At 40.4% G+C, this 25,646-nt stretch overlaps 1 protein-coding gene across 4 annotated transcripts in view; it reads right to left on the reverse strand.

Moving 5' to 3' along the window:
• Positions 1-25,646, reverse strand: part of LOC112978569 (rho GTPase-activating protein 7-like) — a 69,263-nt gene that overhangs the window by 18,430 nt on the left and 25,187 nt on the right. The window contains exon 5 of one of the 4 annotated variants that reach the window (XM_026092174.1): positions 8,241-8,309. The exons of the other annotated variants lie outside the window; for them this stretch is intronic. The gene's annotated coding sequence lies outside the window, so the exon portion shown is untranslated. Of the gene's footprint in view, positions 1-8,240; positions 8,310-25,646 lie in introns of those variants that run through there. 4 annotated transcript variants of the gene reach the window in all.

The raw sequence follows: 25,646 nt of genomic DNA on the forward strand, positions 1-25,646 counted from the left end.
GTACTGTGAAGGAACAGCACCTGGTACCCTGAATTCTGCTGTCCACAGTAGCACGTCTGTTGCAGATTATATGGGTAGAACTTGAGTATCCTAAGCAGAGGCCAAGGCAATTCCACAAAAGCATCTCAGCTGAAGAACAGATTAGGGCAAACAAAAAGAGGAGTTGAAAGAAAATCAGAATTTCCATTTCAGCATTTTTGTCATAAATAATGAATAATCAAAATGATATAAGATATGAGAAAAAGCCAAAGTTGGAAATGTCTAAGTGTTTCATTTTTATTTTTGACTGAAAATGAATGCTTTGATATTCCCTATCAAGATGCTACCTTTTTGCATGTGGAACACAACAAACTTGCAGTTAGTGTAATGCTAAATTGCATGGGTAGGATTACATTCATCTAGTAATAGGTGTCTACAAGGTAAAATTTACAACTGAGCCAGTCATTCTATACGGGGCATCAGTCATCCCACAAGATAAACTTCCGAATAGATCATTTCCTAAACATGGCTATTTCATCCCTTGTCTGAAAAACCATCTCCCTGTTCATGTACCAAATTAGAAAAAMCAACATTTGCATCTAGTAGAAAGAGCATTTTCCACAGCACTTTAGTTATGCAAAATTTGTCTTGTCTAACCGAATAGTTCAGCGGATATCTGCTCTAATACTCTCTGACCTCACTGTAGTACAGATGGTTATGGAAGGTATCTATTAAATGCAAAAGATTTGAAACAAACAAAAAATGTAACAGCCTCGCATGATGTGTGAATAATCTAAAAGACTATTTGAAAGTAGATGCTAATATACAAAGCTGCCAAGTTGCTTTCTTCAGTGTAAATATATCTCAATTAAAAACATATGCTTGGTATCAAAGCTGTCTCCAAGCAAACAGTAGCTGTTTCTGTAAGTTTTTCAAAACACTTATACTCCAGCAGGCTGAACCTTAGAATTTGATTTATATAGCAAATATACGCATTTAAATGTATTTATTTGATCCTTAACAAGTGAATTCCTGAGGAACTGACAGAAAAAAAATGTTGAGAAATTACAATTTTGCATTGTAATGCAAAGTAATAGGATACAGGTCATTCAATAAACTATAATAAGTAACGTGTAGACACACATTCTCCCCTGGCTGTGATGTACTATCTACGGGCCATTAGCCCCTGCTATTGGGTACTATCCTCCTGACATGAATTACTGTTCCTCCCCCTCCGTCCTCCCAAGATTTGGTGTCAGAAGTGTTCTTGTGGGCACTCTGTAGCCTCTTCCAGCGAAAGGGAGGCAGGTTACCAAACACTCACCATTTAAACCATTTCAGCTAAGTGAGCTGAAACAGATTATAGCATCTTAAACGAGCAGCTCAAAAGCAAGATATGAGAAAACGGCAGGTGGTGAAGTGCAGGAGGACGTGGAAATATTTTCGGCTGGGACAGCAACAGCAGGAAGAGGACAGGTGTTTGTTTCCTAAAGAAGTAGAGCAGCGTGCCACTATGCCAGCTCGATGACGCTCTGCTCTCTGTGTCACTCTAGCCAAAAAAAGCTGGTAAGGTGTTGGGATACATACAGAGTGGAAGGGAGAATGACACTGAAAATATGACAATGTCTTTCTGTGGACTAATGTACAGCGTCACCGAGGACATTGTGGAAGCATGGGTCATCTCCTCGCAGATGCAGAATCACAAACTTGGAGAGGGTTCACAGAGGGGCCACTGAGAGTTGTCAAAAACTATGGAGAGAGCTTGAAAAGAAAGGGATGGTTTCCCCAAGGAACAGTATGGGAGAGGATCAAAATTTATAAACAATAAAAGGTATAGCAAGAACTCTGTCTTACTTAATTCATAATTCCAGAACACCCAATAAATGAATTTTAAATATGATAATAGGAAATACCTATTTTACAAAACAGGAAATTATGCTATGGCATTCATTCCCACAGGAGCTTTTATGAGCAAGAACTTAGCAATAGGCAAAAGAGCTTAAGACACTTTTTTGGATATTAGAATTATCCAGATTTATTATTTTTCAGGCCGGCACCTTTGAGAAATGAATTGATCTGAATAAACCTATTTCTGTGCAGGAATCAAGTTCTTAGGGTGGAGGATGRGACCCATACTGCTAGCAACTACATGATGCATGATAGTATCAGGCTATCAGAGTATCGATGCCATCCTCTGAAATGTCTCTTTCTGGCCACTCTTTGAAAAGAGACACTATGGATCTCATCCACATAGCAACTCCTATGCCCCCCCAAATATCTAGCAAATGTTCAAGAGGAGTCAAATGTAACACTAGAAGATACATTAAAATTATCATAAATTATGATTATGTTCTAAAGTAATAAATAAAAGTGATGAATAAAGTTCCTTAATTTTGTTGCCTTTGTTTTTTCATTTCTTTCTTTATTTACCTTAGTAGAACACTCTAGATAATCTGGGCTGTGCAACACAGCCCACTCATTGAACTAATTACAATATAAATTTTCTACTCAATTTATTTAACTAAGCATTAGTTGGAAACTTCTTGGGAAACCTTTATCAACATAGTGAAAAACTTCATTTATGTAAATGATTTGAAAGAATTTAATAAAGGGACAAATATATTGAAATTTAGCTTTTAGAAAGCTGATGAATAAGCTAATCTGTTATTGAGTGGCTCAATGTTCAGTTGTTTAAAAATGGCATATGGACAAAAATCCAGGAGAATGCCATTGTTCTGAGCTATTTTCTTTTCTTAATTAGTGCTAATGCTATTTTTTAAAACTATTCTCTGCTTTGTGTATCTTCAATCTGAACACATAAATATGCAAAATATAGAAAATAAGTACAACAAATAATTTCCAACGTTAAAATTTACTTAAGTTTGAATAGCAGTACTCAGTAAATTACTGAATTCAGGCTTCTTTTGGGATATAAATTGGATATGTTAATTTTATTCATCAAAAACAATGGCACAGTGCACATACATACAAACTCACCAGAAACAAAGGAAGGTCACTGGGCTAATCACCTTGGCTTATTTCCCTTTTCTCTACTCCCATCTGCCTATTTTCTCTGCTCTCTTTGTATTTAAAAGAAGCAACTTGAACATAGCCTAAATTTGGCCTACATTTTCTTGCTTGTTTTAATTAATTTCTTTTTTGGGCAACTTTACGCAATTTCTATACCTTTTATTTCACACACAGTTTTTCTTTAAAACAAACTAAATAATGCCATGATTCTGCCACTTCTGAGAAAATCTGTGATAGTACACTAGTGAATCATCATCTTCATGGATGGATCTTTGCATTCAGACAGTGTCTTCTACAGGATTGGCATCTGACTGTAGAGGAACAGGTTGTCTTAAGCCTACATGAAATTATAACTAATGAGACTGCAGATCAAACTAATAGAAACAGAGTGGCATATTTCAAGCACATGGTAATTTGGAACCAAATAAAAATCACGTATTCTTTTCACGTTATTTTTGCTGCACATATATTCACTTCACCTTCTATTAAACACAGTACTTTGTTCTGCTTTACCTCCTCACAGCCCTGCACAGCCCAAGTTACTTATTAATCAAAGACTGCAGAAAAGTAATTTTAACAGTAGTTGAGTACAATCATTTGAGATGAAAGAAAACAACCTTAAGTACAGAAATCAAATCAAAAGGTACAGAAAGTACTCTGCTCAGGTATCAGGGATGCCAGCCTCTCAAAGAGAGTATTTAAAATTGCTTCAGGATGGAAATAGAGCCAAGACTGATTGCAGAAACAGGCAAAGCTCTTTACATCAGTTCTCCAGGCATAATAACACGCCAGCCTGCAAAGCGGATACAAGCACTTGCTCTCAGATCAATTCAGGAGTGACTGAGACTCCCGTGACCACAGGCCAAGATCACTAACAAAATGCAAGAGGGTTCTGCTGCTGGGATGAGGAATGGAGAAAGAAGTCATGACAGAGACTGAAATGGGGAGAGATCCTGAGTTACTGCTTTTTCCTCCAATCTTAAGCCCCCTCTGTTTATTGTTTGGGATGGCTAAAGTCTTCAAGTCAGTTCCCTCTACATTATGTATTCTTTTTTAAAAAAAAAAAAAAAAAAAAAAAAAAAAACAACTAACAGAGCTTTAACAAAGATTAAATACAGGACAAAGAGAAGACCATGTAGGCAGACTTATCAGGGGAGGGAAAATAAAAAAATAAACCAAACCAGATCCTTAAAAAGAACTTATTTTAAATTTATAGGCTCCACTCAAAAATCATGGGCTTTACAATCACCAAATCCTTTTCAATCACTTCCAGTGTTTGGGAGGTAAGGTGCAGAGTGAAACAGTTTGGGTGTAATTGCCAACATGAATCTTTTGGGACCATGCCAGATTACCCTAATCACACTGATATTGCTCAGCTTTAACTTTCTGAGGTCTCTGAGAAGAAACAGGATTGCAAAGCAAGCTGGTTCAGTGAAGGTCGAAGGAACATAGAGAGCTTGGAAACAGATTAGTTCTGGAGCAGAAGAGTTGGTATTTCCTGTTATTTTTGATGGATCCATCTTATCCTATAAAAGCAAACTCTGGCTGTCTTCTCAGACTTTCCTCCTGTCTCCACCTAGCCTGAAACAGTTTAGCTCACCTACTTGTACTTTCAGAGCTCCTGGTGGCAAGATAAGTAGCTGGCGCTGGATGCAACTTTCCAACATAAAGGAAATGCGCTAGTGTTATTTGTACCGTTAATGTGGTAAAGAAGAGCTTGGCAGGTACTTTGAAGAGTGTTGCACTACACAGACATATACACCAGTTCTTCTGAGGCCAGGACCAGCTCGCCCTGAGGCTGTCGGGATGGGTTGTTGGCTGTCAGGAAATCCTCCAAAGAACAGCATGAGGGCTCCAGATGGACAGGAAGGACTGGGGGGGCCTCCATCCCTGTTCATGCTGGCAACTGGAACTGAGACTTAGACCTCAACACTGTAAAATTATGAAATTACATGAGACCTATCCCATTCTGGCAGCATGATCCCAGACCAGACAAACTGAACAGCCTGCCCCACTCTGAGAAGGGCAAAAAATGATAGTGCAGAAAAATGGACTCTTATCTCTCCAGCACACCTTCAAAGATGCTCAACTGGAGACTGTAAATGTAGTAAAGAAATACAGACAAAGAGTTTGTGACAATGGTAGCTCTGCTATCTTCTCGGAGAATCTTGTCCAGAAGGCAAGAATGTACATCCCATAATAGAGAAAACTCATATGGAAAAACCCCTCAACCATAAACTTCATGCCATAAAGCAGTCCTATCTCTGTAGTCACAGAACCAAGAATTTTCTTTATAAGAAAAAATGCATCGAACAGTTGTGTTATAATGTGGCACACATCCAGGACAGCCTACAAGACAAATTTGGAAGAGAAGGTTTTTATCCTTGGAGAGGTAATTTCTTCCATCCTCTACATAGCCATCTAGTTTCATAGGGCATGAATCCTGTCCCAGACAGCAAGGCTTGTGAATTTATTATTCTCTACTGGAGAACGGCTAATAAGCACAGCCTAGATGTCTGGAGTTCTTGCCAAATTGCTTGTTTATTTATTAAGAAATACGATTGCTCCTCATACTGACAAGTTGCAGCAGCAATCAGAGAGGCTGCTGTAGAGGGGGACAAAGAGCAAATGTGAGTCACATTTGGCAGCATCTGTCATTACATGTAGCAGAAGCTGCACTTAATCCAGTGCTTGCTAAAGCAAACTAAGGAGACATACAGTCTTATTCATCAGTATCACCGTATAGGTCAGAGCAGGCAGATGCAGAATATCAATTTGACCTGGGACACTCTCCCAAAAGACCTCAGGAAATCTTTCACAGAACAATTCCAGTAACTCTAGAAAGGCCCCAGGCTATTCAAACAGAGCAGCAGATGTAGGGATAGATGATATTCCTCTCAGGTACAAAACAGAGAGCATCTGTTGGAAATGCCACTAGATATCAAAGGAGAGAAAGAGCGAAATCGAAGCTGTCCTTTCCCTTCTTCCTGAGAATGCAGCATGGGAGGTGGGGTGCAGATCTGCAACCAGAGGCATCGTTTCTTTTGATGATGGAAGACCCAGAGTGACAATCTGGATCACAATCCAGTCTGGATCCAGAGTCATAACCTGGAATCTGGGGCAGTAAAAAAAGGATCTACTTAAGAGAAATCTGTAATGCTCCCTCTGGTGCTCCTCTCCATTCCCAGGTTTGAAGCCTCACACTTGGAGACGTTGTTTACTTCACTCAAAAAAAGAAAAGATGCTTTTACAAAAAAAAGATTAAACCCAAAGAGTGCAACATTTAAATGCACAAAACTCAGCAAGGAAAGACAAAAAGTGACCAAATTCATGTCCTTCCCTTAATTAAAAATAAGACAAAATAAATCTAAGATCAACAAACCACCATCACCAAAAAAGATAACATAAATGAAATGGCAGTGAACTAAAAGAAATTCCAGTTCAAGTCAGCAACTGAGAACTGAGGGGCACGGTCTGCCCATTTTTATGTAACATCCAGAAAACGCAGCCAGGAGGGAGAGGAGAAACAGGTTAAAGTGTATCTGGCTACAATTTGAAGACATGCATGGGTAGTTCTCTGAGGTTCCTCCTCCCCAAAACTTCTGCTGCTTCTCAGTTCAAACATTGTCTGGCTACAGTGGGAGTAGGACCAGGTATAATCTAGCCCATATTTCAGCTTTTATCTCTACAAGGATAATACCTTGCACTAACAGTACATGAAGCCCTTGAATGTGATATGCAGCAGCAGTGATTCTAGCACTGTTTTTTTACAGAGATGTGAGGCAAGAGCTACTCAGTTATCTGGCTGCAGCCTGCTACCTGAAGCAGCAGCTCCCGGGTTGGTCACAGTGCTGTCAGAAACCGGCAATCCAGGGCGCACTCCTTTGGCTCCAGATGCAGGAGCAAGGCGTAGCAAGGAGCACAGTGCTAGTGTGGTGAGGTGCAGCTTATGCAGACGAAGGGCTCTGTGTGGGGGCCGGTCCTCGCTGGGCAGTGCTATGGTGCAATACCGGTGAGTGGGAATTACCACTGTGTGTGGAGGGTGCAGAGAGTAGGTGAGATTGGAGTATATGGCTGAAACCCAGCTGTTTGAGTTTGGGAGTGTGATATAAACATAAGGGTAATAGYGCTGGGTCCTAATTTGGTGCTGATGGAGATGGGATCTGCAGCAGATAGGTGTTGGAAGGGCAGGACCTATCTGGGGAAAAGCACATACATTAGGAGAAAGAGAGACAAGGAACAGAGAGATGGGTTCTTAATCTGGAAGGGATTCATTAATACATAAGGCTACCTTATTTCTGTTTGGGAATCCCTGGACAGAAATACGTATACAGGTGCTGTTATCATATATCAGTAAAATAGGTAGCATCGGTCCTACAGTACACACAGTAAATTTGACAGTCTTGGGATGCATTAGGCTTGTGATTGAGTGAGTGAAGACGGGCTGTGAAGCTGATTGATGTAGTCGCAGTAATGCCCTCTGAACAAGACCAGAGTGATTGTGAAGCTTATGTCCAGTGTCAGGTTACACATGCACTGTCGTCGGTGGTACTGCGTGGTAGTAGTATAGCACAGGCTGCCAGGAATCCGGGATAAACTCAAGCCATTCTGCCTAGACAGAATTTCCAGATGGAAAAGTAAGTCATGTCCAGAAAAAACTTGGATGTGTGGCTGCCCTCTGGCTTGGGCAGCCTGGAGGGAATGCTGCTCTTGCCACTGGTGGTATCTGTCACTGCTGATAATCACAGAGAAAGTAAGTTTGGTACTTTCAGCTCAACACACTCAAGTTCTGCTTGTTTTTCATTCACACTAGCTACTTCCAAGTAATCTACTTTCAACTGCATAAAGCAAATTCAGTTTTATTGATGTCTGATTATCTGATGTATTTATCCATACACATATTTATGTCATAAATGTCATGTTTACTAACCATACATGTTTTTTATCTATATATCTATATTTGTATGTACGTATGCATGAATAAAGGAAAATATAAATATCTCCTGGCCTTCCTTCCAGTTATGCAACGGCTAAGCCAGGTATTCAACTATTACCACTGTAAAACTGTTGTTCTGCTCCTAGTTCACTTACAGTTTGTTACATCTTGCTTTCATTACACAGTAAAATTAAGGTAGCAGAGAGGAGAAAGGGTGTGAGAAAACCATTTGTATAATGGAGCAACCCACAAAATTGTAAAAATATTTTATTCAGCTCTTATGGTAGGAGCTATGCGCCGGTGATAAGATAATAAAGGAAGTTTTTGCTCTCTCCTGTTGGAATGCTCTTCTGCAGCAATTCCACTAGGAATGTTCAGTTTATTTATTTTTACACACACAAACACACAGACAAAGAGAAAGAAAAAAAGAGAGAGAGATCAGAAACAGTTGCTTGATTTTAAATGAATATAAAAATATATCAAACCAATTAACCATTGTACTGTCATAAATATACTGCTGCTTTTATGAGTATCATATCTTTTGTGGATTAAGTGCCAAAATCTCTTTTCAACCATTTCATTTCCAAGACAAATTGTCAGTATTCCCTGTGGTGTGTATTAATTTATAGACGAGCAGGATCTTCATGGGATTTTCAGCTGCTCTTCACATTTACATCTTCTGCCAAGATAACCTTTCATAATGTTTTCTTGAACCACTCAATTACACGGAAAACCCTCAGTAATGACTGGGCCTTGGCTCACCTTGCTCTCCTGTGAAAATACTGTAACAGGATACTTCTATGGGTTGGAAAAAAYACATTAGGAGATACCAGTCCTCTCTGAAATATTTTGCTCTTTGCCCAGTGGATCTGCATGAGGCCATATCTCTGTAGCACCTTGCACACATTGACCAGTATTATTTGTATTATCATATTAAATACTGTCAAAGCTATCGTGTTAAGTACTTCACATGTGAGAAATAAAAGATGCTCCAAAATGCTTTCCTTGTAAGTGCAAAAGAGACATGAGACAACAGATGGATATAAACAGGAGAGTACAAGGAATCAATACAACTGTGCTGGGCTGGTGCACTAGTGTGCTCAGCACACAAATGGCCCAAATCCCACTGAGATTTTCAGAGACTGAGTTTTAAGGGGATTTTAAAAGGAAGATTATCACTGAGCTCTGGCTGTTTACGAAGAAGTTTTCTAAAGCACAAGGATCCAAATAGAGAAATCACAAAGGAATTTCCTTAAATTTAGGAATCAGGGAATTGGGAATAGAGAGATGGAAGGTATCACGGTATGCTAAGAAGAGAAGATGGTAAGAAAAGAATAAGAATGATGAGAAGATGGTAAGAAAGGATGATTAGAAAGGGCTGTGAAGGAATTTAAAAGTGAAAACAAAGAGCTTATATTTGATACAGTAGAGAAAGTAGACATGGCCCACTGAATGCAGAAAGAATATGACTGAAGTGATGAATTAGGAAAATGATCTTTGCAGTAACATTTGGTAGATTTGAGTGGCCAGACTGCACTCCTTTCTCACACTGTGGCTCTGCTGCATCCAGAGGGGTTACTTTTGTGAGTAATCAGTCACCAGGGTCTGACATAGATCCAAGAACTTCAATGTTCAGGACTTTTTGAACTTTGACTATATTCACCTGGAGCAATCAGTATTGGGTACTGCATGGCAAAAAAGAGCATGGAGCAGAGGAGAGAAACAAAAATAATCAGGGACCTAGAAAACATGAATTCTAAGGAAATTTTGATGGAAATGGGATTGTTAATTTAGAAAAAAGTGGGCTGAAAAATGAGAACAGTTTTCAAATATGTAACGAGTTGCCATAAAGAGAAAGGAAATAATCTTTTTTCCATGTCTGAGGAGGACAAGAGGAAACAAATTTGACGTGCAACACTTCAGATTGCACTTTAAGGAAAAGTTTCTAATGGTAAAACACAGTGAAGCACTGGCTGCACAGTGATATTGTGGAGTCTCCACCATCAGAAGTCTTCAAGAATAGGGTACACAAACATCTCTCAGAAATGACCCAGATCTAGCTGATCCTACACTGTTGCCAAAAAGACAAAGTATACAGTTTTCAGGAGTCCCTAGAAGCCTTTCCCCCCACCCATATTAACTTTCTAATAGTCCGTTTTAAATGAGCCTGTAATATAAGGTGTCCTTCATGACTTGGTAAATAAAATGAGATATTTATACCATTCTTGAATTTTACATCTGCAGCCTCACTTATGGTATTGCTTTATTAGCCCAAATACTGCACTACACTTTTTCAAGTGTCTTTCACTGATTGGAATAGGAATCAGTTAGAGATCTGAGCCATGAAATGGATATTTACTCTTCATGCCTTGTTTTACAACTACTTCCCACACTGACAATGGGAGAGGTGGGCACAGAAGTTTTCCTTACAATAAGGTAAGCAATAAAGGTACAATTCCTGGAACTGTGAAAGAAGGGGATAGCTAAAAATAAGATTATTACTTGGGGTCAGTTCTGGTCCAGGGAGTAAAATGAAAAAAGTACCAGAATAACTCTCCAGCAAGATGAACCACTCTCATAGTAATTGTTGCTGGTACAGAACTATCACCCTTCTTATAAATAAAGCCAAAATGCATATATAATTGTATTTTAATTTAAACATAACTTTTGAAAAGCTTATAAGCTATCTGGTTCCTAGGCATACTTAACACAGAAATTAGACTCTTCTCATCATATATAAATGTAACTTTACATTCAAATTCTGTGGGCACTGCAATATTTTCAAGATGTATAAAGAAGTTTCCTGGACAGTTGGAAGTGGTTAACTGATATGATACTTTGAGATTTTAGTGGGGCTGAGGGACTACAAAAAGCAAATACCAAAGGAGTGAAATTTGGGAAACACTATTTCCATTCATGTCACCAAACTCACAACAGACACTTGAAATGCAGTGATTAAAAATAGCTAGACTAGATGCATGTGTGTCAAGCTGCAAGTGTTCCCAGAGGATAATCACACAGATGTCCAAGCTCACACAACGGAAATTACAAAGCAGGGTGCCTGCCACTAAAGAGACATTTTTCCTTCACACAGAAAGTGGGAGACAGTCTTCAGAAAAATGCTGATGCCTTGTTCACATGTATAATACATTAAAGTCCCTAAGGCTCCTTAATCTAGTGAGAACTATGAGATAAATATAGACAGAGTATCTGAAAAGAAACAGTTATTCCAAAAAAACAAAATAACATTATTGGAAATCTAAATACAAACAAATCACAACTGAGGTCAGGATGCTGCTTTTAGTTCCCATGCCAAATCTTCCAAAATCAACAATGTGGTTTGGCTGTATGTTATCAATAACTGCTTGCCATGCATTCATGTGACATGACTCACTGACACTCAGCTTCCTTCCTGTACTTCCTTTGGCTCTCAAACATAGCTCTGTATTCAAACTTCATTAATAATGATGTCACACACACTCCTCTCGGACTAGCACAGAATCAAGGCCTTTGATAATGCAAGCAGAAGCCTACAAGTAGGTATGGCCACTCGAGCTGGTAGTGTGATTGACTTTTGAAAGTTTGCCCGTGAAACACAGAAATGCATTAAGCTATTGAAATTTGATTTCTAAACTAAATATTAATGCTGGCTAAAAATTGTAAAAGTGTCTTAATGACTGAAGCTCTCTGTCCCATTTCCAAGTGCACATATGCAGCTTGGATTATGAGTTAGTAGTCCATGTGGCTTAGGTACCTCAACATTTATACTTGTTTACTTGTTTTATACTTGTTTATACATATTTATACTCGTTTACTTATTGTTTTATTATTACTATTGTTTATTTATACTTGTTTACTTGTATACTTGTTATACCTCAACATTTATACTTGTTAACTACACAGTAAGTCTTCAGCTCTCAAATATTCTCAAATATTTTCATATAATAAAGAGCAAAGTACTGCCATTTTTTGTGTTTATAAGAACCTCAGACTATGCTCCAAATGGAAGCTTTATATTGTTTCTTTGAAAAACAAGTAGGTATCTAGGAAAGCTTGTTGGAACATGAGACAGAATAGGATGAAAGTTATTAACTGGATGTCTTTGCCAGTCTTCAAGTCTCATTATTTTGGCAGGCTGGTGATGCTAAGCTTTAGCTGTTTAAAAAAAGGGGGCAAAAAAAGCAAGTTACTGCTGAAGATGCCAATGCAAGGCAGCTGCATGAAGAGACAGGAAAGGTATGCTACATTTTCTTAATACTGACTTCCAAGCTACTTTGCTGTATGAATGTTATCGTTCGGGATAACTATTTATTACAGACATGTTTACCAGAGATGTATAGCAAAGTTATTATATATAATATAACAGCAAAACAAAAAAAAGGCTGCATCACAATTTCTATTTCTGGAAATAGCTTTGAACTGACTTTGCTACTGCTAAATGTTTTATATCAAAAGCTTTTTGGGTTCATAGTTCTTTGCAAACACAAAGTAAAAATAGACATTTGCCCTTGAGCCTTAAGCCAACATAAAATATTTACAAGGATGGCATGACAACCAGTATGCTTCAGTCTCTGTAAGAATTTGGAATTCCCCTGATAAGTGGAGCCTCTGTGAAGTGTTATTACACTATTTATACCAAGTGTTATAAATGAAATTCTTCTGTTGAGGTACATGTATCCAAAGACAATACAGCCTACTTAAATAACATTTTTACTGTTAATCCTCACACAAATTAACTTTTTTTTCATCTGCCAGCAAATTCTTTCTTATTGCTCCATAATCATTTTTTATTTCTCTGAAATAGCACATTAACTACACAGAATTAAATAATTTTCCTCTGTGAGTAAATTGACTCCATGTTTATAAAAATATTTGAAATGTCGCTAAAATGTCGAGGACTCTTGTTCAGAGTTTTTTGACAGATGAGGTAGCTCTCAGTGGTGATGCATGAGCCATTGCAGACGAAGCATGGAGAGTGTATGAACAAGCTCTGTCAGATCTGCGCAGACACATGCAAAGCCAGCTGGGATGTCTCTGCTCTACAGTCCTGCAACAGACCATATTACAGCATTGTGCAGAGACACCCCTATGGCTCTGGATGGTGTTAGGCAGATAAAGTCAGGTTACAATCTCAGTCTCGGCCCTGGATCTGGCAGCAAAGCTGGCAGTGGAGAAGTAAGGATGAAGGGTGGATATGATGGCAACCACAAGACAAGAAAGATGATAGAGGAGAACTACTGATAGACCTGAGATAGATAGATTTGAGTGAGGAGCTGGACCAACAGGACACAAAACATTACCAACGTTCTCAAGTGAGGGCTCACCTACCTGAAAGTTGGGAACAGACGTTCTAGATGTTTCTGGTGCTGCTGAATAGGGTTGCTGGCTACTTTCCCCCAGGCATAGTGCTCTGAGGTCTTGAATCTATTCCTGTAGGATTGCTACTGACCTCAGTGGGAATAAAAGTATACCCAGACCTAAAGGACTGGAACTACAACCTTCCTTCACACTGTGTCTTCTTGCATTGTATTCACAACACTATTCTCAAAGACTCAGGTAGCCACAATTTTGCCTGATTTCTCATTATAAGCAAAGCAGTTGTAAGTTGTGAACATATGCCTTAGTTCATTGGTCCCCAAAGTGAGCCTATAATGTAGCCATGATTTGCAGAACACTTGCTGGGAGCCATCAGAGAACCAATTAATGATAGGATATTGTATAACCTGAACATATTCACTCAGAAGTCATGGATCAAACAGAAAAAACAAGATGCAACTCTGACCAACATCTTCATAGGGCTGAAAGCAGGGAGGCAGACAGGCCTTGACAATAAATGCCATTCTGCCTAAAATTCCCTGGTGAGTCTTTTTGGCTTTTAATACACAAAGCTCATTAAGAGTTTCTTGCATAAAGCAGGCTAAACAGAGAAAATAGGTGTCTTCACCACATGCATCAGTAGAGTTGCTGCATTCTTCAAAACTCTAGCAATTGTGTGCCAAAGCCTGTTGGAGCTCACCGGGCTTCTGCAGACACTGAACTGCCTCCAGGAAGCCACTGTGCCTTATGCTCTGTCAATCCCCCTAACAGCCTGCATGTCTACTGCCTAGCTATCTGTATCAGCATAACTGAGACTTCAGTCTACTRTCACTGAATAGTGGGTTTTGATCTTCACAATGCGAGATTCAGGGCATTATTCTTCAACATAAAAAGCAGCATAATAGTACATTGGCAAAATGTCAGGTAAATACATAGGAATAAAAAGCAGCTTGGGCTCATTCCCATACTTTGCAGCACTATCATCAGGAGAATTCTAGGGAAAGGAAATGCTGAGAAAGGAAACTCAGAACCAGAAGTCATCAGGGTCATAACTCATATGCAAGACAAAGCAAAGTGTTTGCTTTAAAAATTATTTAAAGTGAGATACACCTAAACACATCATTTCCCCAGTGACAGCAGAGAGTCTCTGGCAAGTACTTAAAAAATCCATACTCCTGGGATAGTGTTTTTTGTAGGCAAAATACTACTGATATTGATTAGGATGAGATGGAGGAGCTAATTAGTTTTCAAAAGCACACAGTTTCTCAGAGTTCAAGTTAGTAAAGAAAAGCAGTACTATGTGCCAAAAGCTCAGATGAACATTGTTAGGGGATATGGCCCAATCTTTTAATATTCTGCTAGAATTTAACAAGAGCAGAATTAGCAAAAAGATACGTTAGTCTGAGTAATTTTCTATGTGAAAAAACAAGAAGCTTGCAAACAAACAAAAATCCCTTGAATCCCAAGCCATCTCTTCTCTTTTGTTCCTTCCTTTTCTTATTTATTATGCATGAACTGCACAATTCAGAAAAGTTTAATAATTCAGAAATCAGAACCCGGCTTTCCCATTATCAGCTGTAACTCAGTCTTGTTCTGGATCCTCCCAGAAGGAAGGACCACAAGGGGTCTTTCCCTCACATAGCTCTCCCTCAAAGCCCACTGAGAGTTTCAATAAAGGCCAATCTGAATTTCGCTAGGTATCTGACACAGAGCATGTGACATGGTCATTTTGTTATTCCTAGCAATCTATTGCCCTTACTTAGGGCTAGATCTGTCTCTGGCTCCTTCCCAATTATTTTAACTATATTGTTGCCTCTAAGACCTCAAAAATTCCCGGAAAGATTCCATAAATCATGAATGTTCTGCCTTTACTGGCTCTTGCTCTAAAACTCAACCTTTTTTGCATCTGAGGAATTGTGGAATCTGCTTTTCCCAGCCCAACTTCCATATATTCATTCTGCAGTGGCTGTGCCGAGCTGAATGTCCAGATCATGATATGGAAAATCTAATTATATAGTTATAGTCTCCTTAAATGGAAAGCAAACTTTCATATGCCTAAGGGGAGTGGTTTAACAAATTTATATGCAGATGGAAGCCTATTAAGAGCAAACAGCTAGTCATTGACAGAATAAAAATTCCCACAATAAGTATATAAGAAGGAGTGAGGTATAGCGTGCAAAGCAGATCGCTGATCTGTGCAAATAAATGTGCAGGTCCCAGCTGCCTCAGTTAGGCTTGCCACTTTCCCTTTGTTAGACACCTCAGTTTCTCTAGAGAATGAAAAAAACAGAGGAAAGACCAGGCAATTTCAGCAGATTAACTGCTGATGCAACTGAATGAGAACTGCCAGATGATATACACCGGGAATCAGGATGCCCCAGGATCCACTCTGTTGAAATGCCTACCACAGATGTACAGTTTTCAGTTAAGCCAGGGGAATTGTTGCCCTTAAGAGCCTCCGTGGTGTACTCCAACCAAGTGAGGCATCTGGAGCCCTTCATAGTTGCCATAGTACTTGTTTTGCAAATGCAGCTTTTCCAGACAGAACAGGGTGTAAGCTAGGAGACTCTTTGATCTCAACCATGTTATTGGGAAGCTGAGTCACTAAAAAGTGCAAATACCCTGATTTTACTTGGACATCTGTCGACATCACCCTGAGTGCCTCAGGCACCAGGGTTCAGTAGTTTGAAAGAGTAAATGGCATTGTGAAGAATGAAAACAATCTGGTATTTTGTATATTCTGGGCTAGGTAGGAAGGAGCACAGCTAGTAGTGATGGCAGTATACAGGAGAGTTCTGCAAAGAAGGGAAGACAATCTTGTGACTGATGGTGCAGGACTGAAGACCAAGACTGAAGGTCAAAAGATCTAGTTGATACTTTAGTGCTGCAAGAGACCTCATGTAGGATGTTGGCCAGTCATTTGCATTCTGCTCTTATGCCTCCCAGTTGCAAAATGAACATAATGGATGAGACATATTCCTTTGATTTTGGTAAATATGGTTTTAATTAATATTTTAGACTTGCCATATGGTACATATTCCCACATAATGACCCTGAGGTCTTCAGAGCTGGAGAATGTCTGATACCAGTAATACACTCCATAACTAGGGGGACCTTACTAATGTAATTTTTACTATCTTAGAACAATATGTAACTAAGAGAAAAACTTTCCAGTTTGACAAAAAACAATGTTCATAGTCGCTTCCAACCTATTGACTGACCTCACTGTCCAGTCAATAGCATTGCTAGATGAAACCCACTCACAATAATGGTTCTTCTGTGCATTTATATAAAGCTTATGCTTACCAGAAGGAAATGAAGCATCTGTGATGGTGCTACCAGGGAATGGATCTACCACAGAACACACTTGCAACCCCCACAGACTTGTTTGATATACGTATGATGATCATGCATGTGCAGTTCCTATTAATGGCCCCCCCAGACTGGCCCAGAGAACTTTATTGTGAAGGAGAGGCCTAGCTGGACTCCCCTAGTTCTTACCACAGCAACTTGCAGGCTTTCAGCTGAGTCTGAGACCATGGGTGAAGCTATGGATTCATGTCTGGATCTTTACTATCACACAGAATTGAGACAAGAACACACAGAAGTGATCAGCATTACCGTGGGTTCAAATCAGTAGATCTAGGGTCACCACTGCTCTTTCAATCCACTGATCTGCAGACCAGAGTCCAAGGTAATGGCTATTAACATGGTCACCGTATTAGCAAAGGTGATCATTATGTGCACGACCTGATTCTGCCCAGCAGCTCCTGGGAAGAACACTGGACTAGTGGAAAACTTAAGACCCAGGCTAAAGCACTACTGGTTTTACATCAAACCCACGCATATCTCCTTCAAAGTCAGAAACTAGAAGCGGGTGCCAAGAAGCTGAACATGATTACTCCCAGGTGAGTCAGAAAAATATCTAGAACTAAGAGGGTACCAATGGATAAGAACAGCAAGGCTGGACCTGGCAGCAAAATTAGACTTGTGAGAACCCCAATAAAACCCATGTAGAAGTTCCATCTGCTTCTGTCCCAGAGCTCATCTGCTTAGTGGACCATTCAGAAGTGAAGAGCATCTCTTCTCTGCCTTATAGCAGCACAAGAGATGGAGGGTTGGAAGTTATGAGACTTGCTGGATTCATCCCTAATGTGCAAATTCACTGCCTGTACAGGCTTCCCCCCAGCGACAACACCACAGTCATTCAGATTACCATGCAGGGGGGCCGTCTGGAAAGAATTTGAAACACAGACAGCAGGAGGCAAAGAAAAAGTCACACACATTTTGGGCATGAAAGCACTATAGGCAATAGTTACAGAAGACACTAACCCACTGAAAGATGGGAAGCCCACTCCTTGCAGACCAGATTGACTTGGCCCTGCAACTGGACAATAGACAGATTTGAACAGGTGACAAAGTTGTTTAAAAAAAAAGTTAAGACTGTGGGATTATGTATTTAGAAAACGATGTGACCAGCAATGACTGGATTTGAAGCCATCACTGGCAACTGAGGGATACAGCAACAAACAGAGCTTAAACTCCAGACAAACATATTACCAATCACAGAATTTCTAGGTCTAGAAATAATGCCCTGCAGAGAAAGAGAGAGCTGCTTCCACATTCTGGGTGTTTGTCCAGCTGTGCAGGACACCTACATTAGGAAGTCATGCACCTCTGGGCCAGAGGTTAAGAAGAAAGACTGTACCTTGAACCTTACCTTTCAGATGAGCAAAATGAACTCCTGAAACCTGACCTGATATTTGTGAAGGATAATCTGGTCCTAACTGTGCATGTAACCACCTGCTACAAGAGCAAACCAACTGAATTCTCAGATGTGGCCACAGAAAATGTATGAAGTTACTAGAATCTCAATGAACAAATCAATACTTGACACAGGACACACACTTTGGTGCCCCCATCAAAGTCAGAAGAAAATGGTACCTTGTCAGCCACACATGGTTTACAGGGAGTAGACATGGTTGAGTTGCAAAGCTACTCAGCAGACGAATCCTGAGTTTTGTTGACATAATGAACATCTTCAAGAATAAAGAGCAGACAGGAGGCCAACAATCTACTGAGCAGAGATTAATTTCCAGAACTTCTTTTTCTTTTCTTTACAGCACCACCACAAAGACTAGCACTGGGGTGGACCAGACACCCATAACCATCCAAACCAGGTTCCCTGTAAAAAGGGGTTCATTAAAAAGATGGGATACATTCCATATAGTGTTTGTTATACCTCAAGCTTAAGTTAGTTGTCTAAGCTCTCACTAAATTCACTCTGTGAACAAACTGACTGACTGATTGAAAATCCAATGTAATAGACTCAGGAAATGGTGTGTATGTATACGGGGATTTGCATCTCAAAGTACTCAGACTTTACAGACCAGAATCACTACCAGTGTAGAAAGATAGTTCTGTCTGACATCAAACCACAGTTGTCATAGGACTGCACTGCTAGAACAAAAAGTAAAGAATAATTTACAGACCTCAAACTATAAATAGAAATCTCATTAGGCAGATTATCTGAGCTGAAATTTCAAGAACCTTTGGTAAGCTATTTTTATACATGAATCAAGGCCAAGTCCACAAAAAACTAGCGATCAAAAGAGGTCAAGGCCTTAGATTTCACACTGTATCCTGAACTCATATTTCAGCAGACTGATGCTTAGTGTCTTTCTCAGATTTTGATTTACCTTGCTACTGATCCAGAGGGAAGAGTGCCACCTACTGAGTCACTTGTTACACTTCCTGTAGCTTCTGGCTTTCCTTTCATGTCCCTATCATGCTGACCACATCTGATCCTCCTCTGACTGTAGCTTATTTTAAAGTACTCCCAGATATCATGTGCCTACCAACAGCAAAGCTTTCCTGCTGTGCTGTAATTACTGAAGGGAGCTAGGAGGCATTCAGCCTGGGAAATTAAAAGTGAAGCTGATTCCCTTTTCACTTATGCAGGTATAAAGCTAGCAGGAAATCCGAATGGGGCAGCAGATCTCACGGGAATCACTGCCTGACAACAGCTGTTTTGTTAAATTTTGTATTTGTCTGCACAGAGATCCTTTCCATAGTAGGTACAACCATGGATCAAGTTTGGTCAATTAATACAGACAAACTACAACAAATACAGACAAACTACTTTTATGACATTCTAGGACTAAGGACATGCAGGCTACGGGAATCAATACCATTAATGTGAAACATGTAACTTTTGCAACAGTGATCATGGGGAAGATGAAATTATACCCAACACACCCGAACACTAAGAAACAACATACTTTTTGTCAGTCTGGTTTCTTTTTTTCTTCTTTTATTATTTCATTTCATCATTTTCAGGAAGCTTTCACCTTTGTGCTGAGAAACAAGTGGCCTTCTTTCACCAAAAAGTTAAAGATTTATTCAGTTATTGGATTTCCACACACTTAAAGAGTACTGCAGATGTGTCTTCAATATGGACAGACATCGAACTGTCAAGTTTGCATGTCGACATATGAAGACAGTTTGAGTTATTCCTGGATGGGCCATCACTGTACAATCCCCCTATGAGTTCCAAATAACTTTTTTTTTTTTCTTAGTATTGGTGATTGCTGGCATTTGGAGGACCATATGTAACTCTACATTTGTATGTCTATGCAACTCACTGGTCAATATGTTTTACAAAGAGTCCAGATTCTGTTAGGGCCTCAACTGCAAAAACTAACTTGTTAGATCAAGCTGAGACACGTGTATCTAGCTCTGGACATCCTCAAATTAATATTAGGTGTGCAGTTCAACATACTAGATGGACCAAGGAGTCTGGAAACCAGGACCTACAAGTTAAGGCTAGATGAACTGGACTGACCTGAACAAGAAAGGCAGAAGGGAAAGAAAACAATYTGTTCTGCATATTCTTGATGAATAAGTGAAGACAATTTATGGGAAGAAAGAACAGTAAAACTCTCTAATGCTAAGTGAGGCACTGAAATATATAATTTGAAGAGGCTCAGTAGTCTGTCAATGGGGATCTTAAAAAACAGGGTAGACAAACTTTTGTCAGGGTGACATAGGTATAGCTGATACTGATTTGGACAGGGGAATAGTCCCCAAGTCCTTCTGGTCTCTCAGACCACAGATCACTCCATTTCCTCTACGAGTCTGCTAGTTTTGTTGCAGTCCAGATTCCAGTCCTAGATGCAAAGATCAATTTGTTAGCTCAGGCTGTAAGACATGCAAGTAAGTTGGGAAATCTTGAGTTCAATTTGCAGTGTGCTGGCTAACATACCACATTCTCAAGCTCTACTTTAATGGCTCGGCTAGGACATTTTGCAATATAGAAGCTTTGGGCATATTATTTGCTGACCACTTTGGTTTTATATCAGGTGATCGGTCATTGTAATACTTAAACCATGTAATGCCAGTTTAAAGAAGGTCATAATTTTGACACTTGGCTGCTTCAAATAATGTGTGACCTTTCTTCTACTGTGGATTATCAGCATGCCTCATCTAATGACTAGCAGTTCATTTCAAAATTAGTACTTTATCTATCAGTGTTCAGTTCTGGAAATTTACCAAAACGACATCTTAACAGTAGCTAGATAGGAACCTTCCACAAACAGTTTTTTTGCAGTTGTAGTTCCCTCCATACACCAAGAAATGATAGGAGAGAACTTCCTTTTTGAAGTTTTGGACATTTTCCTATGTGGACACCAGGTGATGACAGTAGCAAGACTTCCACGTCTGAACTTTTTCCTGCCCAAAACAGGAAAAACTGGCTTCTGTACAATCATGAATGGGAAAATGGAAACATTAGAGAGAGTTATCAATCGACTTTCTCATTCTTGCTATGGATTTTATTGGAAAGGACTTTCTGTTTTGCTTAGATTTTTTTTTTCTTTCAGAAATGTCATTCTGAAAAAACCCAAACCTTCAACTCACTTTATATTCTCAGACCTATATGCTTCATGCTTGGATTTGCTAAGCTGCCCCTTCAGGAGCCTTAGCAGCACTCTCTAGTCAATGAGCTAGCTGGTGCATTTACTTGACCCAGCAGGTATTTCTCTGTTCTGTATGTAAGTCTCCTGACCATAGAGAGCAGCTCTTGACTGATGCCAGCTGAGGAGCTGGGAGCATCTGGAGCTCCATGAGAAGAATGATGGAGGCTGCCGAGGAGCTAGGTTCTCACACTACATCTAAGATGTAGGGCCTAGAAGTCCTGCCTGTCATCTGGTTCTGGATGTGCTTCCCGACTTTCTATCAACAGGAGACTCAGGCGAGGACCACTGCTCCATACTCTCTGATTTCCATGGGGCAGACACATGGGCTCAAAGGGAACTACAGCTTCCTCTAGGCAGGACCTACTCAGGATGGATGGTGGAGAGATTAGGACCCCGAGAAGCACTGAAGTACACACCTGGAGTGCTGCCAGCGGGAGTCCTGCATAGCACTGATCCCTCTCTAAAAGAGCTGAAGCCCTCCAGAGGCCTCTGGAGAAGCTATTTAAAGACAGTCCACTGAGGCAGCAGTGCCTGGTGGACCAGCTGTCAGAAACGTACAGCCAACTACGTAGGTACAGAGTTACTGTTAAAAAACTGAAGTACCCCAGATTTTTTTTCTTTATCTTTTTCTTTTTCTTTTTGTGATAAAGCAGGAAGGGTTACAGGAACTAGTAAGAAGAATCCTGGGAAATGATAGGGTACGCTTACAGGAAAAAAAGGTGCTGCTGGAAAAAGCTGCTTACGTCAAGTAGAATCCTGAGCCTTCCTGCCCCTACTAGCTTTAGCACGCATCACTTACAAAAAGGACTGCATGATCCTGTTTCAGTACTGTGAGATATTCTAGGATGAGGGGGTGGCAGTTAGGCAAAGATGCTTCCTCCCAACAGAAGCACAAGAGAAAGTTGTACCTTGAGAGGATTATCTCTGTTAAAGAGATGGGATGCACAATTTGCTATATTCATTTGCATAAAAAATGCTCTCCCTATGCATTGTGCTGGCCTCTGCCTCTGGTCTGTTATAGATAGAAGTCCCTTCTTCTCTAGCGTGGGAAACAGGAGAGAGCAGCCTAAAAGCTCTCCAGAGTACAAAGAGCCTGGAGGCTTGTATTATGAGAGACCTTTGCACCGCTGCATAAGTGGGACTAGAGGTCCGACTGTACCCAAGCTCCAAGCCACCACACAAGCACTTCTGCAGTCCAGACAGGACACATTTTTAATTTTACATCTCCGGTAATTTTTAAATCTCTCCACTTTTCTCTTGCTGTGAACAACAACTATTGTAAAAGTCAAAGGATTCAGCTCAGTTCTGTGCACAGTTCAATCAACATGATAAGCAGCTGAGAGAATCCTGCCTGAATAAGAGTGAAAAAGTCCCCAAACAGGGGCCAAGACTGTGAAATGATTAATAGCTGCACTGTAAGAGAAATGGCTCTGAAAAAACTACATACATAGAACATTTTCACTCATTTTTTCCATTCTGTTGTAACAAATATATTACAGGACCAGAAAGACAGTAAGCAGAAAACTGACAGTTAGACAAATAAGATAGATAAGGTATGATTGTACATACGTCCCAGCAGAAAACTGTGTTCAGCAAAACCCACAAATAAAAAAATACAACAGACAGTCTGTTAGGGCCCAGTGCAGCACATGCCCTCCAATCTCACTCATGGGAGCTGGTGTACTCCATAACCTGTTCTTTTCTGTGACTGCTGCAAAACACTCCAGAAAACTGCACTGTCATCCAATTAAATAAACAACATTTGGCATCTAAAGGCATGAGCCCAGCTGCTTGCATAAAACACGTGAACAGATGAAAAGGGAGATAAATTGTTTCCCTTTTGCACTTCATTGAGTATATAGCTATCTATAAGGAAATAAGGTTATGTGTTTTTGCATATATAATTATTTATTCGTATGGTTCCCCATCTCCTCTTGTTTGGGTTCATAGAGATTCTTATTTGACAGCTTGCATCCCCCATCTACTGACAGAGAGTCTAATTTCAGCCTGTCCTTGAAAAGCAATGCATTTCTGAGGCTGTCCACTAAAGCTGAAACGTAACTCAGCAATTTTAGTGTCTATCATCCATAATACTGCATTATTATGAAATGTTGTTGCATTCATGTGAACAGTCAGTGTTATCAGAAATACAACACAAAAAATAACACTGAAGAGTACTGGTACCTTGCATTAACAGAGCAAGGAAGATTCATCCTTATACAGGCAGGGAACATGTATACAGTCTGGACATATACAAGTCTATGGGTCCTGACAGGATGCACCACAAGAGCTGAGGAAGCTGGTTGATATTATTGTGAGGCTGCTCTCGATTATCTTTGAAAGGTCACTGCAATCAGGAGAGGTTTCTGATAACTGAAAGAAAGCAAATGCCACTCCAGTCTTCCAAAAGGGCAAGAAGGAGGACCTAGGGAACTACAGGCCAGTCAGCCTCACCTCCATCCCTGTGAAAGTGGTGAAGCAGCTAATCCTGGATACCATTTCCAAGCACATGAAGGACAAGCAGGTGATCAGGAGTAGTCAGCATGGATTCACAGTGGGGAAACCATGCTTAACCAACCTGATAGCCTTCTCTGATGGAGTGACTGGCTGGGTAGATGAGGGGAGAGCAGTGGATGTTGTCTACTTTGGCCTCAGTAAGTAAGGCTTTTGACACTGTCTCCCGTAACGTCCTCATCGACAAACTGATAAAGTACAGACTAGATTAATGGACAGGGAGGTGGACTGACAACTGCCTGAACTGCTGGCCTCTAAGGGTTGTGCTCAGCGGTGCAAAGCTTAACTGGAGGGCAGCCACTAGCAGTGTACCCCAGGGGTCGATCCTAGGTTAAGTACTTTTTAACATCTTCATTAATGACCTAGACAGTAGGACCAAGTGCACCGTCAGCAAGTTTGCAGACAACACAAAACGGGGGAGTGGCTGATACACCAGATGGTTGTGCTTCCGTTCAGAGGGACCTCAGCTGGCTGGAGAAATGGGCCAACAGGAACCTCATGAAGTTCAATAATGGCAAGAGAGAGCTACTCTCGAATGGAGAGCAGCTTTGCAGAGAAGGACCTGGGGGTCCTGGTGGACAACAAGTTGACCATGAGCCAGCAATGTGCTCTTGGGGCAAAGGAGGCCAATGGTATCCTGGGCTGCATTAGGAAGAGTGTTGCCAGCAGGTCGAGGGAGGTGATCCTTCCCCTCTACTCAGCCCTGGGGAGGCCACACCTGGAGTGCTGTGTCCAGTGCTGGGCTCCCCAGTATAAGAGAGACATGGACAAGCTGGAGTGAGTCCAGGAAGGGGCCACAAAGATGGTTAAGGGATTGAAGCATCTGTCATGTGAGGAAAGGCTGAGAGAGCTGGAACTGTTCAGGCTGGAGAAGAGAAGACTGAGGGGGGATCTTATCAACACATTTCAACATCTGAAGGGAGGGAGAAAAGAGGATGGGACCAGACACTCTTCAGTGGTGCCCAGTGACAGGATGAGAGGCAATGGGTGCAAATGGGTGCAAATACAGGAAATTCAGTTTAAAGATAATAAACTTCTTGACAGGGATGGCTGTCAACAGGTTGCCCACAGAGGTCTTTGGAGATATTCAAAATCTGACTGGACAATGTCCTGAGGAACCTGCTCTAGCTGACTCTCCTTTGGGCAGGGAGATGTGACTAGATTATCTCCAGAGGTCTCTTCCAACCTCAACTGTTCTGTGATTCAGTGATTAAAGAGTTTTTGCAAAAAGAAGAAAATCAGAAGATCTGAAAACTGACGTAACAATAAATGTAATTCTAGAATATTAAGTATTTCACCTTACATATGCTAAGTATGTCTAGAAAACCCAGGTATGAGATATGTAGGCTTAATTTGGGATGCATATATTAATGAATCCATGCCTGCCCACAGCTCTCGGTCCATCACTTAGGCTTGGACCTAAATGACAAATCTCACCAGGTGAGCCTGGGATAGTTCATATGGGACAGGTACTAGGCTGGCTCAGAAAAGCACTGACTCAGTGTATTTCACAGGCAGTCTCTGCTCATGGGGTGCTAGTGAAATCACTACTAAGCACAGCTGCTCTGCTGCTATTACAGTCACTGGTAGGACTGCTGGCTGCCCTTGCAGTGGCAGGTCACCTCTATTTCACAACGTTTCCCTCAGTTGCTAATTCTTTCAAAGCTTTTCTTACAACATAAAAACACATTATCACTCTGAACTGTATAAACAGCCATGTAATGCAAAGCAATAAAAATAACCAATTTTAGCCTCGTCAAAAACATATTTGGACTTTATACACCTTTTGTACTATATCAAATGAACTCTACTCCAAAATAAGTTGGAAACTTCCATTTTACTTTATATTGTACACAAACAGTGCATATAAATCATCYTGTCCATATCCACGTACA

The sequence above is a fragment of the Apteryx rowi genome, unplaced genomic scaffold, assembly GCF_003343035.1.
Source record: "Apteryx rowi isolate R43461 unplaced genomic scaffold, aptRow1 scaffold_943, whole genome shotgun sequence".
NCBI classification, from domain to species: Eukaryota; Metazoa; Chordata; class Aves; order Apterygiformes; family Apterygidae; genus Apteryx; species Apteryx rowi.